The following is a 19,151-nucleotide window of genomic DNA, read 5'->3' on the forward strand; positions in this document are numbered from 1 at the left end:
TCACTCTCCCACGCAGATGCTGTGAAATTGCTTTTACAGTTGTTTACCTTTGCCTGCGATGCTCTCTGCACGCACACACACACAAACACACACACACACACACACACACACACCTATATGCCGCTCTGCCATTACTAAAAATCATCTGAAAAATATTCAAAGCCATAAATCAATCAGAGCACTCTCAGCTGGTTTTCAGTGTCACTGCAGGTGCTTTGCAGAGCAGCGGCACGTCGCTCACTTTCCACTGCGGTTTCTCTCTTCTCTCCCCTTTTCGCTTTTCTCCAGTTATTTTAACTCTCTTCCAGTTCAACCAACCTTCATCCTTCCTTCATCCTGCCCTCCAACCCGGGTCATCAACAATCAGCTGCAGTGGAAAGTCCATTTAACTCAGTCGCACTTACCTGTAACTGAGAGTCATAGGTGCTGTTTGGGAGCACTGGAGGGGTAAATGAAATGGGTTTATGTGGAACTGCCTGGGTGCTTTAACCCCTTACTAACAGACTCTGATTGCAAAGGAGAAATCTGATCTTGTTTGCTTCTGCAAAGAAGGTCAGCTTGTGATGCACTCGTCAGTATTTTGTTGTGATTTTACGTGATGGGTCAATTCAAAGTAGTGTAAAGCTTTTTATGTCTTAAGTTTTTTTCCACCTTTTCTCCTTTGTAAAATAACTGAAGTTCAGATTGAATGGAGAGTGAACATTCATTACTAAGTATCACTGCAGATTCTCAGTTGAAGCTATGTCAGAACTTTGACTGGGCCATCTTGACAGTAGGGGTGTGCAAGAGTGGGAATTTTGGTTTTGATAAGTATCAACGAAACCATTTCCAATACCGATTCGTTTTTCTTGGATGGTCTTTTTTTTTTTTATAATTTGGTAATTTGACTTCAGTTAGTTGATTATGACTCTAATAAAAAAATGGGCAAAGATTTTAGGTTTAAGTTCATGTCTGCATTTTGGTCCTATCAACAAAATACAAATCCTTGCACATGTTTTCTTTTTTCACCTGGAAAGCTGAAGACTTGGTGAAAGGTTTTTAATGAGGAAAGCACAAACTTCACTGTGGTGACATCAAACAGTAATCTGTTTCCCTCAGCCCCGGACTTTCTGTTATTTCCTCCAATAAACTACAATTTTCTTCCACCAATAGTGGATTTTTTTCTCTGATGTGTTGCCATCCCTGCTACAATTTCATCTGTAGCGTCAATATGGGCTTAAACAGGAAAAATAAAAAGATAAAAAATCCAGGACCTGATGGAATGCTTTCATTATCTGGTTTCTCCCTAATATTTACACATTTTCTGTTGATTTGTTTCAGCAAAACTCTCTGCGGTTTTATATATCCCTGTGATGCAATAAGTGGAACACAACAGCAGAGATATTCAATGAAAGTCATTTTCGAGAGCAGCAGAAGGGATCGTCTCCGGCAGTCGTTGTTCCTGATTCTCGTTTTTTTTTTATTATTACGATCTCTCACCTCATCGCAGTCCATCAGCAGGGTTTTATTACAAGGTAGGGCAAAAATCACTGAGATCCCTCCACTGCTTCCAACCAGGAGGGGATTCCAGTAACGGCGCTCATCCATGTTGACATATTTCGAGAACAATCTGTGTGCCTGTCAGTGGGTTATAAAAAACATTCCTGCTGTTTTGCAGCCTCCCTGATGGTTTCGCCTCGTGCTTCCTGGTTGCTTCTACTTTGCTCCAATCTGTCTCAGCATGACCCCTGGTGTCTCCCTCTAATTTCCATGCACCATGAAAAAGACTCCTCTGTGGAGTTCACTTGATAAGTTAGACAGAGGCTTTAGAAGAAAATACCAGTGTTAAAAGATTTTAATTCAACTTTTACTGACAACACCAGCACTTCTGTTAAACGACAGAAACATTTTCAATTTCTTCCTGTTCGATGCCAGAAAGTAATCATCTTATGAGGCTGCTGATATCAATATTTTTATATTGTAGATTAGCAATCATAAATTGTTCCTGTGGCGCTCTTTAGACAGGAGTAGCTCAGTCTCATACTTCTATTCTGGAGCAAAAGAAAAATGTTTTGTGACATAAAAATTCAAACCATGACCAATCGTGTTAGTTTCATTTACCTTCTGTGTGATGTATACCCGTAATATTAAACAGGGAAATGCAATAAAAACTAATAGCTGTAATAAGCAGCTACAGTTACTTTCATTAGCCACTTTTTGATTCAGTGCCAGCATTCGGTCTAATTGAGTTCACATCCGCTATCAGATTTGATCAAATCTGATTACTCTAAGATGAGGTTTGACTGCCCAAGTATCATGTTTGGTTGATAAGGATGACCCAAAAACAGAAAGAGACTTTAATAAAAAAGGAAACTTACAATGAGCAAAGAGAATAACAGAGATAAACATCTGTCTCACTATGGGACAATTCATGTAATGCAAGGAGAAACTTGGCATCCGTTTTAACAAATGTATTTTTATATTTCTTTAATAACATGTTTGTTTTTTCCCACATTTACATCATCTACTGAGAGATATAATGGACTGTCTCCTGATCAGGAGAAATGAGTCTCTGTCTGTTGCTGGGCAACCTTAATATGACGGCAAGATTTCAAGATTTCATTTTCCTCACATAACAACCCTGTGAAATGGCAAATAGACAGTGACATTGTTATTTGTACCCTTGAAATGGAGAATGGAAGAATGAAATAGAGCGTGTTAACTTGTGAACCTTCGAATATGGATTTATTTATTTTTTTAACCTTTGAACAGAACGAAGACACAGTGGCTTCCCTGCTTCTCCTGGTTTAGTTGAGATGTTTTGCTGCAGAGTTTCCAAGTGGTCTTCTTGTTTGGTTTTCAAAGACTTCTCTTCACTTTGAATTTCCATTCTCTGCAATAAGACCTTTTCTCTAAATCTCATTGATTACCGCCTTACTTTGGCTGACAAGAAGTTTCTGAGTCAAGAAATTAAATCACATTGAATTAATTGCTTTTCAGGCTCAGATTGTCATTACTTTGGGTTTTAGGCTCTTCAGTGGACTAATATCTTAAAATCTTTTCAAGATTCTCTCTGACAAAAGAAAACATTTCCAAGCTCTACTTCCACTTTAACCCATTTCCTGACAAAAACCTGACATGCCATGCTGACTCAAACCCAAATCTAAGCTAATTGGTTGACATCTAGCAGAGGTTTACGAAATAAAAACAGTAATTATAATAATAAATATGTTGGTTACTATGACGGAGTATTAGGGCTAATAAACTGAAATACAACATATAAAATTACAAGAATAAAGTCATAACATCACAGGAATTAAGTTGTGCAAGAATAAAGTTGAAATAATAAAAGAATAAAATCATAATATCACGACAAACTCGCGCAAAAATAAAGTTGTAATATTATGACTTTATTCTTGCAATTCTACAACCTTATTCTTATAACATAGGAAGTTTATTGTCATGTGACTATATTCTTATTTTATTTTATTTTTTGCTTAAAATGACCCTGACACTCCATCACAGGTTGCAGACTAGCCAAAAAATAAGATAGCTATAAATAATTGTTTACTTTTAGAAGTAAAATGGGGGTTTGAATCAGCTGAGCTGTAGTCATGGAAACGTGAAAGCAACAATAAGCAGGAGGAAAAACATGTTTTCTTTTGTTTCATATTCCTGATCTCTAACTCTACCTTCCACCTGCAGTGGAGCTGAAGGTCGCTTGTTTCCCAACGTGGAGCGGCAGACCGAACAGTGGAGAAGTAAAAGTCCTTCACAAACAAGAGCAGGTTTGATCTGTCAGAACTAAATCTGAAGATGGGAAGAGTGGGGCTGTTAAAGTACAGAATAATGTCACTTCGGTGTTAGTGCTGCTGTTTCACTGCATTCATGTGCACCTCCTCTCCTCTCTGAGCCGCTGATCCCTCCCAGACTGTCCATAACACGCCCTCATTGAGGCAGATGAAGCAGACTTCCCTGCATATAACATCTTTCTTCTCCTCAGAGCTTCTGTGCCAGGAAGCTGCGAGGGAAACCGACACACACACACACACACACACACACACACACACACACACACACACACACCCCTCCACGCACTCACAACACATTGTCTGCGGATAAACCGATTAAATTGCTCACACCTAAGCAACACCTGGACTGTTTAACTATCCACGCACATTTGTGCTGGGATCCTCGGGCTAAGTAAACATGACGGACTCAGTGGGGATCTGGAGACGATCATACATCATCCTAAAGCCGCTCTGAAACCTGGTCGGAATACAGATCCAGCAAATCATCAGCTCCTGTAAATGGCTTTACCGTCCATAACCCAACCAGAATCACCGGCTATCAAAAACCAAACGACTTCCGTAAAACTCATTTTTAATCTGAAGCTTCATTAAAACCTTTTTTTTAATTGGGGTTTTAAAACTGGTATCGCTAATAAACAGCAAAGATGACCAAAAGAGATTACCGTTAATACTGTGTTGATGTCAAGTCCGTACTGATGAGGGGAACTGCAGGAATGAAAACGCATAAATCATTTCTACGGCAAGACAAATAGTCCACTCAGTCCACACACTTTCCAAAGGCAAAGTTAAAAAAGAGATACCAAGAGGAAGAATATGATGCTGTTATTATTATTATTTGTTGTCTAATTAATGATCCCATGACTAATTTTGAGGACGGTTTGTAGGCAGGGAAGGAAATAAAAACTTTATAGGTTGAACAGTGAAGGTCTGTTCTGCAGGTCTCTCCATATTCACTTCATTTCTGTTTATTATCGTTACTAAGGTGTCGCCATGTTAGTTGGTTCCTTTATGTTTAGTCTCTTAGTTTATTCTTGAATCCTGAATCTGATGAGTCCAGAGAATATTTTTAGCACTGTCTTTCATGCATTTTATAAAAACCTTGTCAGGAAATGATTACCACCTTACTATCAGTAATCCATCTCAACCTGCAGGTGGCTAATGTAGCACTTAGCAGCCAGGTGACAAAAAAAACCTCTGAGTGTCAAGCATCTGCTAATGAACTGAATTTATAGCAGCGTGTTTTCTTCATGATCGCCATCAGGTTTTGGACTATTTATCCACAGCTTTTAGCGTTGCAGAGTTTCAATAATTCAGGTTAGACCCAGGGCTCCCATGTGTCCGGAGGTTATAATTGAAAATGCCACGCCATGGCGGAAAATGCTGCCTAGGGGCTATGACGTCCATGTTGGCCACGGTGCAGCATTTGAATGGGGAATTGGGGATCAGTTTTAGCCATTCGGGCGGACGGGCAGTGTCGTGCCAGACACACTCGGGGGCGCTCTTGTATTGGTTTTGGAAGGGTCCTTGTGTTCCATTGTGGAGAGGGTTTCTCTGAGTTCGGGGTTGAGGCCGTTTGGGCTCATTCCTGACACGTGGAGTCAGGCGAATGGGGAAATCGTTTCCAAAGGCGGGATGGAGGTGTGGGGGGGTCGGAGGCTATCTGGGGGGGTCACCTTTGCCCTGAGGAAGCACTTTAGCCACATGGGGACATTTGGTTATTTGAAGAAATACGTGTTCGGGGTGGATCCGTGACCCCGTGGGTGGGTGGTTGCAGCCATAAGTCGACATGGGTCGGTGCTGCCCTATGTCTGCGAGGGACGGGGGCAGAGTACAACAGCGCTTTCATTGTCACAGGAATTGTGTACGAGTTCCTCTAGTTTTGTTTTTAACTCTGCCTTGACTTGTTTCCGTCGGCCCTTTGACCGGGCGACGGGATGGAGGTGNCCCTCAATTTTATGGTTGGTATAGAAAAGCTGAGGAGCGGAAAATATTTGCATGCCTGGTATAACTAAGTACAAAACAGAAGTCCACAAATGTCCAGATACATCACAGCAGCAACTAAGAACCATTCGTACAGAAAAACAAATTAAAAGGGCAATTGAATAAATACTAGAAGTTGGTACGCATGAAAACCAGAGGTGGTCGAATCGATCCATAACATTGATTTCAATACCAAGTCAGATCATTTTAATAGATCTTTCCAACACATTTTAGATATCTATACATTTTGCTCAATTTCTGTCCAAGGTTTGAAGTAAATAATTCAGACAAAAAACACACAAAAACGTAAAGATCAAAATCTTAGATCAAACTTAGATAAAACGTATCGATATCAGAGATACTGGCCGTGTATCACACATCTTACGTGAAGACCATGCAGCATCGAAGAGAAAACAAATACAACCACTGAAACGTCAATGTAAATTTAAATTAATCAATATGTAAATTTCAAACTCATATTGATTGAGTATGAACAAAGCAGCTCAATATAATACAATATTTTATGAATGGGATTCAGGTGAGGCCAGTTTGCTGACCAGTCTCTTTCCACTGGTCATTAAATTTGGATGGGTGAGCAGGCGCAAAGTCCTGCTGGAGAATTAATGCATCTCCATAAAAGCAAATTAAATCATCACTGGACCTCAAGCAATATGGATTCTGCCCCTTCTCACTCTTCCTCCATAATCTGGAGTCTTTAATTTTCATTAGAAATATAAAATGTATTTTCTCTTCTTCTATTTTCAATAGAGAGAAGCCACAGCGCGACACTTTTTATCCCCAGTCCAGACGACATATTTCTGATTGTTGTTGGATTTTATTGAAATAAATAAATAAATAAATAAATAAATAAATAAATAAATAAATAAATAAATACATTTCAGTGTCCATTTTTTCCAGTGTCTCTAGACTCGTTTGCAGCCTCAGTTGTATTTAGAGGATGAAAGTCTGAAAAAATGCAATCAATAGAAATTAAAATAGTTGAAATGGCCTTTGCCTTTTTGTGCATTGCAGGGAAATTGAGCTTCCATTTCCAGAGTAGTTTTAATGAAGCAATCATTAAAGTGAATGTCAGTTAGGGAAATGAGATTTTTAATATTAGCTGGGGATGATGTGGGGATGGTCTCATTACTACTGAGTGATAATACACTCTCTCCATAGTTCTTGTAGAACACAGAAATTATTGCAGCTTGAAATTATTGCTCCCTTTTAAGGCCTTTTAGGTATTTTATAATTTCCAAAATGCAAGAAAAGAAAATATGTAATTAGTATCTATGTGGACGATAAATTGAAATACAAATGTTCAGCTTCTTTGCACTAAGAACCTCTTGGAGAAAGTCGGTTTTCTTCCAGTTAATGAAAATAGGTTAAAAAACCAATAATTTTAACCGTCCTTTGTGAACTTATTCTGAAGTTTCTCTCTTCAAAAGCTTCCTGCAGGCGTCGTCGTCTGCAACGACACAGGAGCTCAGTCTGTTTGTGGCTCTGTGACGTTGTACAGTAGCTGACAAGCATGTGTTCCTGCTCCAGATGAGCTGTGGTATGAGCAGAACGTCACGGACATACGGTGGGACTGGAGCAGCTGATTTACATCCCACATGTGTGGGGAGGAAGAGCGTTTCTGCTCGTTTTTGTCTTATTTTTCCATCTGAACCTCTGACTCAGTGCGGAAGCCCGGGCGTCTGTGTCGGTCCGGGCGTGGACGAGAATGTGAGTGGGTCTTGTGATTACCAGATGGAGCTCTTGACAGCTAACATTTTCGGGCGTAGGGGGCTGAGAGGCGACATTGAAATGATGTCACGGAGTCCTCTTCCTGTCTCTTTTTAATTAAATAAACTCTCTGCCTGTCTCACTCTAATTCCATCAGATCCGGATCCCCTCGCGTGCATTGCAGGGGCAGGTGGCGTGTGTGTAGGTGAGTGCGCACGCGCGTGTGTGTGTGTGTGTGTGGCACAGGGGGTTAAACATTCAGAGAAAGACAGCGGGTGAAGTGAATTCATGGCCTTCCTCGTTTGACAAATGACTCTGTCAGCCTCTGGAAGGGCAGTGGCCGTCCATCGACCCTCAAGGTGCCCTTCCACACATTCAGCTGTGACTGAGACAATCGAAAGCACAAGTGCAAGATGTAGTTAACATATTTGTGCCTTGCAGCAGGTCTTGCTGCTGAAGTAGGTGGGAAGATTTGATTGAGATTTTGGTGGAGAGCTGAGCTGGAGAGGGGTAAACCCACCAGTAAAAACGCTTCCCTTGTGAAAATAGTAAACACTAAATGAGTGTTTTCCTTTTGCTAAAACACGATTTAACATTTGCACCAGATGAATTACAATAAACCCAGCCCTCTTTTGATAAAGCTTGCAGTTGGAGCCTTTAGCTACAGAGTTACAGCTGGAGGAGTGATGGCCACTTTTCTCTGTCCTCCATCTTAAAACACCTTCTAATACTTTTTTATCATTGAGTTTCAGGAAGTTTGCTAAATGTGTTAATTGTCTCTCTTTCTTTGACGAAGCCTTTTATGGAGATATTGCTCTCAATCACTCAGTTTTTCTTTCCTAAAGAAATAAATCCTACGTCACTTTCTCAGATGATACCGTGAACAGCGATATTACTGTCGTCACCTCCATACTCTGTGATTCTGTATTTAATTGTATCTCTTTTCTCTTTGTCAGAACTATTGTTGCCACTTATTGTTGGGGTTTTGTTTTTTTTGTTTGTTTTTTTTCCCCCTAAGAGAAAGTACAATCCGCTCAGTCCAGTGTTTGTCTGTGTCGCTTTCTGGTTCTGTATGTTATTCTTAACATAGAAACTGATACTGGTTCAGTGATTTTGTATTTAACACCATCACTTTTCTGGAAAAGGTCATTGATTCCAATTACTACATGTACTCACTTTGTGTTTTGCTCCATAGAAAAGGCTCAGTGATTTATGTGCTCAGCTCTGTCTCTGTCCTAGTCAAAGGACTAGGACAGAGACCTGGGTACCCAGTTAAGTACCCAGTACTTTAACTGGGTACTTAACTACTTATTTTTCTTTCCCACAACAAATATCAGTTCTCTAGTTTTTTTCTGGGTCTGCTTCTTTCCCACCTAATCCATAATGCACAAAGGGAGAATTATAAGAATTATAAGTTTGAATTGTATTTCATGTGTTTGTCTTGTAATGTTCCTTAACATAATTTTTGTTGAGAACTTGAGTTGAGCTCAATAGAACCAAACTGACTCAAGAAGTCGCTGCTTTGACAGTGAACAGTATGAAACCAGAGCTTATTAATTCAGTAAATAAGTAGGATAAAACTTCAGCTAGGCTGGAATTGTGTTTTTTGGCATAATAATAATAAAATGTAAGGCATTTCTTTCGGTTTAACAATGGCAATTTATGCTGAATTTAAAGTTATTTCTAAAGATTATTACATAATATGGCAAAGCATGAAAAATCTGCATGAACTTTTTAAATGTCTTTTCAAACATTCAGGTGTTTTTATTTGACATACTCCTTGTTGTTCTGGAAAATAAATTTACATCGTAAGACGTACTGGATGCACATTATTTTAGCTGCAAAATGATATAAAAAACATGTTTGAAATCTGCAGAGTCTAACCATGACGTCATTCTTGTTGGATGAACAATATCCATTAAAGTCATTCTCCTATAGGAGCTACATCTACAGTCCATTTTGGAGTTCAACAAGCCTAAAAAACAGCATAATTTGTATGAAGTGTCATCAAAACATGCCTGAAGCCAAAGCCATTTATAGCTGGTATAAAAGGTCACAGTTAGAGTGAAAAACAAAAAGAAAAACCTGCCATGATAGAGCAGAGAGAGAAGATGAATCATATCAGCACAAACGTGGAGATTTGCGAAAGTTGCCGGCAGTTTTGTCCTAAAATGCCTCCAAAGTGTTGCATCTTTTTAAACCGATGCTGCCTGACGGTTGCGTGCTTGTCAGACCTGTTTGGGAAAGTAAAAAATGAAAAGCTGTCCGGCCAGCTAAGAAATTTAGCCCCACAGCATCAGAGGTTAATGTTGCAGGCACCGGTTATGTTTTTTTCTACCTTTGCTGCAGAAATCACAGTCTGTGGAAAGATCCTGAAGGCTAAACGGAGAGGAAAGAGCAATGAATAAGGTGCAAAACTGAACGTTGATGTTAACAGAATCAAGCAGAAGCTCACAGAAAATCTGGATACGTTTTATTTATTTTTTCAGAAAAGGTGGTGTGTTTGGTGTTCCAAGGTCATTCTGATTGTAACCTGTTAAGTGAAATATGCTCACAGGAAACGGCAGGAAAATTAAATGTCTTGTTTAAAAAAAAAAGAAAAGAAATAATGTTTTTATGCCAACAACATGTAAATGATCACAACTACATCAGTTTGTGGGAAAAGTTTAGATTCAGATGTTTTTCAAAGACACTCATTGTATGCGGTTGCCACTAAATACATCTTGCATTAAACTGCACTGTGTACGTTTCAGTGATGTTATAATTATCATACATCCATATGCTGTTGGGTTTCTCTCTTTCTGCAGGTCTAGAAGCAGATATGAAGGATTCTTGACATGTTCACCTCTCTGTGCTTCTTTCTCTCCTCCATCCTTATGTCCTTCTTTCCCTTTAAATATTTTCCACACCTTTCTCCCTTTCTTTATTAGGCTGCAGTGGCCTTTGTTATACAGTAAATGGACAGGAAAAGGCTTGTCTTCCTCCCTTTCTTTTCTACTGTGTCCATCTAAAGCTCTTTTATAGCACTAGTGGTCGGTATTCAACAGTAAATTGACTAAAAACAGGATAGAGTTTGTTGTCAATAGACAGAAAACTCTAGAGAGAGACGAGGAATCGAACCCAGGACAGCAGCCGCTGCACACAGTGAACTTGCTCTGCCAGTTGAACCACCCAACGTCCCCAAAGCAATTTCTAATAAAGTTTCATGTGAAGTGGAGCATCATGGGAAAGCCGTAATGCTTCGCTTGTGACGGTAAATCTGATGGGCCTCACTTTGACACTCAGACAACAACAACTGGACAGGACATGCAAAAAAGAAGGAAAAAGGTAAAACACACTGTACACTAATGTTTTACTCTGAGCTATGTGCAAACATCTGGAAGACTGTCTTATAGTTCAAAATAGATCAGCACACAAGCTTAGAAGAACTGCAAAACACGGTGGAGGAAGGCTGATGCTTTGGGTTTTTTAATAGCCACTGTATAGTCAAAAGTTTCATGTTAAGCTATTTATTTAAAACAAAATAACTTAAGGTTTAACATAGCATCAAATGTTATAGTTCATCCATGTTTTTTCAGATATTTACCAAACTTCCTGATTTCAGAAGAATGAAATAATTAGTTTTGCACTCACGTGTTAACTAAAAGAGTTCACACTTACATTTCATTATGACTTTGCAGCAGGGAGATGTTTGTACCAACAGTTTCACAATGATTAGTCAGTTTCTCTCCTGGATAGCGGAGTTAAAATAATCACTTTCATTCTGACAAATTAAAGCACATGACCTTGAATAACAGAGGGGGGGAGCTGGGCTGTTTGGAGTGGGACAGCAGGACGCGACTCTCTGTGTTGCACAAGGTTGGGGGTGTGGTGAAGAGGGGGGGATGCATTTCACTGATTTTGGTCAAAGTGGCATCGTAGAGTTCAGCTTCAGAGTTAGAAAAGCGGCTCTGAAATGGAAGCGTGTGGGCGTCGAGAGGCTCGTTGAGCACTCGCTTATCTAATTGCATGTCGAGGAGTACGGGGTGTGGAGGAGAGGGAGAATTAGTGGGCGTGTATGACCGCATGTGATTGTATGTTAATTCCTCCCCTGGTTATGTTAATACCACAAAATGAAATCCATATTATTGCTTGTGTGTTTTGTGGTTTCCGGTCTCTGTCTCGCTGCACTTCTGTGTGATTTCATTTCCTTGCTGTCCAGTCATAGCTGTAGTTGCAGTGAGAGACACTCTGCTGTGTAGAGATAACACACAAAAGGTCCCAGGTCAAAACAGTGGATTCAAATTCATTTTAATTACAAAATGAAATCAACATTCTGTATTTTTCCCTAAAATACAATGACAATAAATGAAAATAGAAGTATTGTATGCATTTTTAAGTTACTTTTTTTGCTTTTTCAAGCAGTCATGAGGTGAAAGGTAGACCATTAAAGCAGTATAGACATGTTTACAGAGTTCTATCAGAGGATTTCCATGCACCATGGCTGACTTTCCATCTTCTTGTTTTGCAGCAAAATGAAAACTTCCAGGAGTGAGTCTGTGCTTTTTTACCAGAGGTTGTTTCCAGTGAGCTGTGATTAAGACACATGGTGTATCTGGACCAGACAGTGACTTTGAGACTCATTCACAGCTTGACTATTAAACTGGCAGCGTTAATGGCAAATCGGTAAAAAATTACAAGTAATTAAGTCTTCGGGTTTAAGTAGATGGTGAAAGTTACTGACATGGAGGATCAGGTGGTTATTTAAGGCTGTGAATTTAACTGAACTGTTACTGTGAAAATGACCTACTTCTCCTTTTATTTCCTGTGAATTTGGCAGGCTATCATCAGGGCGACATCCCAGATAACAATGCTGCGTGGAGCAACTTGGAGCCTCACAGTTGCTCTCAGTACACAACCAGAAGGGCAGACCTTTAACTAGGACATCAGTTACTTTGAAAATGATGTTGCTTTTATCAGGTTTCTAAATACATTTTGCTCTGGTTCTGACAAAACACTTCTGTCGGTAATAATTCAGACTATTTTGCTTTTAATTATTTTTTATTTTTATTTATTTTCTTTGAGCTATTAAAGTTTTTATTGGCCCAGTTGTCCCTGTGGACATGTTCTCGGTGTGCCACTGCTTCTAAAGCTTTTTATGCTGCTGTTCACTAAACGGCCTGCGTGTTCCTCAGAGTTCATTTCTTGTCCCATTCGTACTTTTTGTGCATAAATGGAATATGACTGTATTTCTTGTTGTTTGTTTGAAGCCGCTGGCTCTATTATCAGTTAATTATCTCAGTTCTGATCCAGTGTTTTACTCTGAAGATGCTCACTGCATAATGTAAAACGTACTTTCTCCTTCACTGAATAAATTTGATGTCCTGGAGGAAAACTCAAGACTAACTGTGTACAAGTGTTTCTGGATGTCTAATTGACTTGTCTGATGTGTGACTGTTGTGTTTGAAATTAATTCAGTCACGTAAAATTAACGACTGAAGCCAGTTATGCCATTTATACCTAGCGGTGCTTTAACATGACATTCCTTCTGCTTGCTCTCTATCCCCGTCGGGGTTTTGGCAGCAATATCATCACTAATTTTTAAGAAAAAACGAATATTTCTCTTTCCGTCACATTATATGTGTGCAGAAACACACGAAGGATTTCAAGTCTTCTTGCATGCAACTTTCAGACTCAGTGTTTGCCAATAACATGAGATGAAATCAAATAAAATCAAGCATCCTTGTGAGGAGGAGCTTTGAATGTCGCTGTCAAAAAAAAAAAAAAGAAATAATATAATAAGCCATTGTGTTCGTGGTTCATTCATTACNAAAAAAAAAAAAAAAAAAGAATTAATAAGCCATTGTGTTCGTGGTTCATTCATTACAGCTTCTGGCAGGAAACAGGAAAAAGATGACGGGATCAGGTGTGAACCTAATGGCAGCGGATGAGCTTAGAATCATAAATTTATAAGTGTTCGCTGTACCTCGGGGGAAACCTGTTTGTCTTCAGAGCGCATGAATGAGCAGCGATCGACAGGAGCTAACCTCAGAGTGGAGTCTGTCTGTGTTCATCTGCTGCGAGCGTTTTGCATGAATGAGCGTTGATGGGTATATACCTGTCTACAGATATCCAGAGGTGGTTTGTGAGTAACTTTGCCCTCACGTTGTTTTGTACAGGTGCAGATCTTCATAGCATCTAATGGCTTTCTCAGCCTAATAATTAATTGGGCCACACTTGGCGGCAACAGCTGTCATCAAGTGACAGCGAGGAAACTTCTAGATTGCTGTGGAGGATTATTGGTTCACATTTTTTTGTAGAATTGTTCTAATTCAGCCACATTAAATGATTGTGTAGAAGGAAACATCTCTTCAAGGTCATGCTAAAGAATCACAATCAAATTAAAACCTGGATTTTGATTTGCTGTGAGACCAGAGTTTATAGTTTGATCCATTTTGGAAAGTCCATCGGATCTGGAAGTAGTTGAATTGTGAATTTTCCCCTTAGTTTTAGCTTTCAAGACAACTGTCGTTTCTTTACTTGCATGATTCTTTAACCTCTTGACTCAGTGTATAATATTTGGATTTTCAAATGCCAAATATTATCAGTTAGGATGTCTCGATCTCGTTACTGATCTCGTCATCATAATGTAACTGAAAGGCAGCAGAAGGACAGGATGCAACACAAGCTACTGATGAAGACATTCACAGAAATTCAGCCTGAAAGAATCTCTAAGTTTAAGAGCCACCAAAAAGTAAAACAATCTGTGTGTTTAGTCACTTGTTTCATTTGAGGCAGACACAAACCGAACTGTCAATTCGTCTAAGTTGTTACAACAGAGATGCTGGTGGGAAATAAATCAATATTGCTACTTACAACAAATAGAAATCCCCCTGATCTGACTTAAATTTTTAATTTTACTATATAGATTTACTAAAACACAAGACATTTTGGAATATTTACAATATGTATAGGCTAAGTTTGTTTTGCTTGTTTCTGTGGATTGATCTGTCTCATCGTTTCCATAAAATTGGCGTGCAAAGTTTGTGGTGTTTTTAAGAAACTTTTGTATCGGCATAACAGTTTGGAAAACATAAACTGAAAACCATGCAACATGTTTTTTTTCCCAAAGTCTATTAAACTCTGAAGAATATAACTGTGTTGAAAGAAAACAGTTTATTGATGTAATCTAAATCACAATTTTATTTTCATCTGCCACCTGCAATCCTTAAAAAGACTAGCAGGAAAAGTTTGCTGGGTAAACTGCTGCCCACCTCAACAAAACATATTTATTTTTGATTAAATTTATCTGAAACAATAAAAGCAATAATAAATCAGTCTTATAGTAATTTATATGGACAGACAGATCAATTAAACAGTTTAAAATCCTACATTATTTATCTAAAACAGTTCAGTCTTGGTTTTATCTTAATGCATTTTATGATTGTTTCAGTCTTAAGTTGTATTTATGCCATCTTCACAAGTATAACAAAGATTTTTACAAATCCCAGGTTTTGTTTAATGAATTTCTCAGTAGATGCTGCTGTTTAATAATTCCTTTTGAGTCTATGCCAGTCTGTTTTAAATTAACACCAGACTCCACCAAATAACAAGCTGTGAATCTTCGGCATCACTGGTTGTGGTTCTGGTCTTTGTCTGGGTTGTTTGGCTCTTATGAATCGTGGATATTTCTGGCTCCTTATCAAACCAACGAAAGACAAAGTGACCAATACCTAATAGATAATAGTCACAGAAGGACCTAGCAAATTCCCTGCAATAAAAGGATGATTACATTTTGGAGAAGATGATAGAAACTGGAACGAAATGTCACCATTTACACATCAGGTTCAAAATGTCCCATGGCAGACAGCTGACTTTATTCGAACAAAGAAAAGATTAAAAACTGCAAAAGTCATACTCTTCTTAAAATATTCTGAAAGGAAGCAGGTTTCCAGTGTTGCCGTTATGGTGCAATATCTGCTTCACTCAATATCTAAATAGCACTGAAGTTTAAGGCCAGTTTTGCGTTTCAGTCGCCGTGGCAGTAATTAAAGCTGCATGTCAGCTCCAGGATTCAACCAATCAGTCAACCAGAAATTCCTCACGTTATCAGTTCGAGTCTCTGTCCTCCTTTTGTTCTGCAGCAGCCGTGACAGCGACTCATCCATCCCTGTGTATCAATAGACGTCATTGCAGGAATCCATTAAAGGGCTCAGAAATAGATTTTCACTACAGAATGACACTAAACCAGAGTCAGCTGAAATTCTGCTGTAGTTGTTGATGTGCTTGAGCAATTTTTTGCTGGTTTGTCCAAGGCCAGCTCAGCAACGCTGACTGCGGGTTGTCAGCAAAACAAAGTGAAGTACTTTCCAAGTGAACAGGGTGCAGACCAACATGCTTTTCTTGAACGGGTTATGAATTTTTAAACAAAATCCTGGCAGAAGAGTACGTGAATGCATATGTTTTCATATCTCAAGTTTTATCTTTTTTTTCCTACTGAAAGTCAGTTGAGGGGTTTCAGGTCTGTAGGGGTGAGAATGAGCAAAGAAAACTTTCCCTCTCTGGAGTTACACAAAGCTTTGAGCAGTGATTTAATTCATCTTTGCTGGGCTGGAATGTCTCTAAAGAACAAAACAAAAACAAAAAAACAGAGAAGCATATCCTGTTCTACACATAAATATTTATTCAATTAACATGGTGTGTGCGTTCCATTCGTTGCTTCTTTAATAAGCTGTTCTTATTAACGTAAGCATTAACTTTTAGAAGACAACATTCATCTATTTCCTTTAAATTGTAGAAAAACAGCTTTTCTGCGCACCATTGCTGGTAAACTCAAGGTAAAAGAATAAAACAAGTCTTAGCATTCTAGGGTTTTGCACATGAAATCCTGGAATGGTCAAATAACTTCCAGGCCGAGTGGCCTAAAATAATTTGAATTTGACCTGGAATACCATAAAGCAGATTTCATGTCATCCTTACTACCAAGAATGAGGGTTAAAAATGTTCACTCTTTTTTGCAGCATTGTGTAGACATATCCAGCTCCAGTAGTGAAACCCTGGTGTCCTGTGTGTTTTACATGCCCACAGGCTCCACTAGATCTTATTTAAGTGGCTGATTAACCTGCTAAGTTTCTAATCAAGTCATTCTAGAATCACCTTCAGCATCAATAATGAGAAGTTATTTTCTGTCTAGGTTTTGTGGTGATTCTCCTGTGGAACTGTGGATTACGTGGAACTCCTGGTCACAGACGGTTTGACAGAAGATTACGTCCAAACACCCAAACTTCAGTGCTGAGGTTCCAGAAACTTTGAGAAGCTTTCTTTCTCTTCTTTCTCTTGCTGTTTGCTTGTGGTCATAAGAGTTAATCCCAGTATGTATGTATTTTGGTGCATCTGGGGTAAGTTTTTTGAAGCTGGAAAAGTATTAGAACTGTGTTGCTAATGCATTTTGTGAGGTTGTCGGGAGGATGTTGGGTCTGTGCACAGCCAAAAGCAACAGCTGTACCCAAATATTCTGCACACAGAAAAGGAAGGGAGGCTGAACGAGGGGTGCTGAAACCTTTTCAGACTGCTGGGCTGCAATAACTGATTCTGCAAGGGCATTTTATCGAGTCTGCAATGACCTTAGAATAAAAAAATCCATATAAAACAAACCTTCTCGACTCCTGCTTTTATAGCACTGCTCACGCTGATCCTGATCAATTTATAGAAAATGTTTTTAGTACCTAGATGCCACTTTCACTCCTTTTTTGCACTTATGTACTTATATTTTCACTCACAGCTTTATCATTTTAGGTTTTTTTTTCCAGTCAAATGTTTTGTGTCTCTCGTAGTTAAATCTAGATCCTAGTAAATACCACACAATGTTTACATGTATATTCATAAAAACTCTTTGAAAGAAGGTGAACAGAAATAAATGCCATCAAATGCTGATGTTGAATTCTATGGCTGTGTAGGCTACTTAAAAATGATTTAAAATATATATACATATTGCTGAAATTCAACACAATGTGGATTAAATCTGGAGCTAAGTGATGATCTAAACAAACCGAACATTTTAGTCTCCACAGTTTGAGAACTTTGACATTAACACTCCATATTCACCCATCAGCTGCGGTGACCTTTGTCTTTCAAATTACTTTTTTCTTTCAGCAGCTTCATATCTCCTTCTACTTGTCTGTCAAAGCCACTTTTTTCAAAGACATCACACAGTCTGTGTGCTCACTAGCAAAGCGGTTAAGACATTAGCATGCTGCAGCATGTTGGTTCAACTCTGGGGTAATGAATAATAGAGAAAAACCATCAACATTCTTTAAGCTCGACAGTAAGAAGCCCAACCTTTCACTCCTGTGGCTGCACCAGGGGAGTTTTACTTTAAGACAAAAGCAGAAATATGCTGTGTGGGCACGTTGTGAAGGTCAGCTCAGGCACAACCTGACCGCAGGCTAAATTCAGAAAATGACCCCAGACAATAAGCACTTTGGAGACAACAAAGGTTAAATCAGGAAGCGCAAAACAGAAATAAAACCGAAGTGAAACAATGTGGGCACAAACTGTAATAGTTAGGAAAAATGGCACAGCAGCAGAAAACTGATGTCATGGTAGCAAATCTACAGAACTGTCCAGATGCGCAGGAAGATCACTCTTCAGGGAGAGGCTACAAGCAAGCACTGAGTTAATGCTCCACTGTAAACTCTGCTAGATGGAAGCTAGTGAACGTGTCTGCAGCAGGGAGTTTGAGGCGCTTTGCTGCCTTGGCATGCTATAAACACTGGCAGCACATCAATTCTGTTGGCTATTAATCTCCAACATGCCATCAAATACTGAGGCGAAACTGACATCACTGAAAAGTAACTTTGTTCTTTTATGCATAAATATACATTTTGTGAATGTTTTTTATTCTTTCTACTCAGATTGCACATTTCTTTAGATGCACAAGTAAAGAAAAACATGCTGTTTTTAAAAGCTGCTCTGTATTTTTTTATGATGCTGTAAAACTTCTCTCTGATGAAAAGTCTCACTTTCTGTTACCGTTGAGTGACTCTACATAGCTTGGCTTCTCTTTCATTTTGCTGCTGGTTCACTTGAATTTCTCCATGGGAGGACAGTAAAGGTTCCTTCCACTGTATTCTGAGAACATCTACTGCAATGCTAACATAACCTGGTACAAGATAAGAACAATCTTACAAATATTTTCCTTGCTTTCGATGCAAGGTCTCATGGAAAACTTAAACTACTGCTTTCTACCCCTTGATGCTAACCCTATCCCTTGCCCTAGCCCCGAAAACCCTAGGTCAAGTACCAGTTCCACCAAATGGCTGGACCGTTCCAGCAAATGGCTGGACCCTCCCCGGACCCGGGCATAGGCTCAGACATTCGGTGGGACCCCTAGACGTCTCCTTATGACTGGGGGTTTTAAAATGGCACAAGACCCATTCCACCAAATGGCTGGACCGTTCCAGCAAATGGCTGGACCCTCCCCGGACCCGGGCATAGGCTCAGACACTCGGAGGGGCCCCTAGACGTCTCCTTATGACTGGGGGTTTTAAAATGGCACAAGACCCATTCCACCAAATGGCTGGACCGTTCCAGCAAATGGCTGGACCCTCCCCGGACCCGGGCATAGGCTCAGACACTCGGAGGGGCCCCTAGACGTCTCCTTATGGCACCTGC

The 19,151-nt window shown here is 39.4% G+C and overlaps 1 long non-coding RNA gene across 1 annotated transcript; it reads left to right on the forward strand.

Moving 5' to 3' along the window:
* Positions 1 to 7,271: 7,271 nt before the first annotated feature.
* Positions 7,272 to 17,121, forward strand: LOC103130912 (uncharacterized). The gene is made up of 3 exons (XR_475294.2): positions 7,272 to 7,499; positions 7,657 to 7,704; positions 16,672 to 17,121. It is a non-coding gene; the product is annotated as an uncharacterized LOC103130912 (long non-coding RNA).
* The last annotated feature ends 2,030 nt before the right edge of the window (positions 17,122 to 19,151 follow it).

Source organism: Poecilia formosa, unplaced genomic scaffold (assembly GCF_000485575.1).
Source record: "Poecilia formosa unplaced genomic scaffold, Poecilia_formosa-5.1.2 Scaffold694, whole genome shotgun sequence".
NCBI classification, from domain to species: domain Eukaryota; kingdom Metazoa; phylum Chordata; class Actinopteri; order Cyprinodontiformes; family Poeciliidae; genus Poecilia; species Poecilia formosa.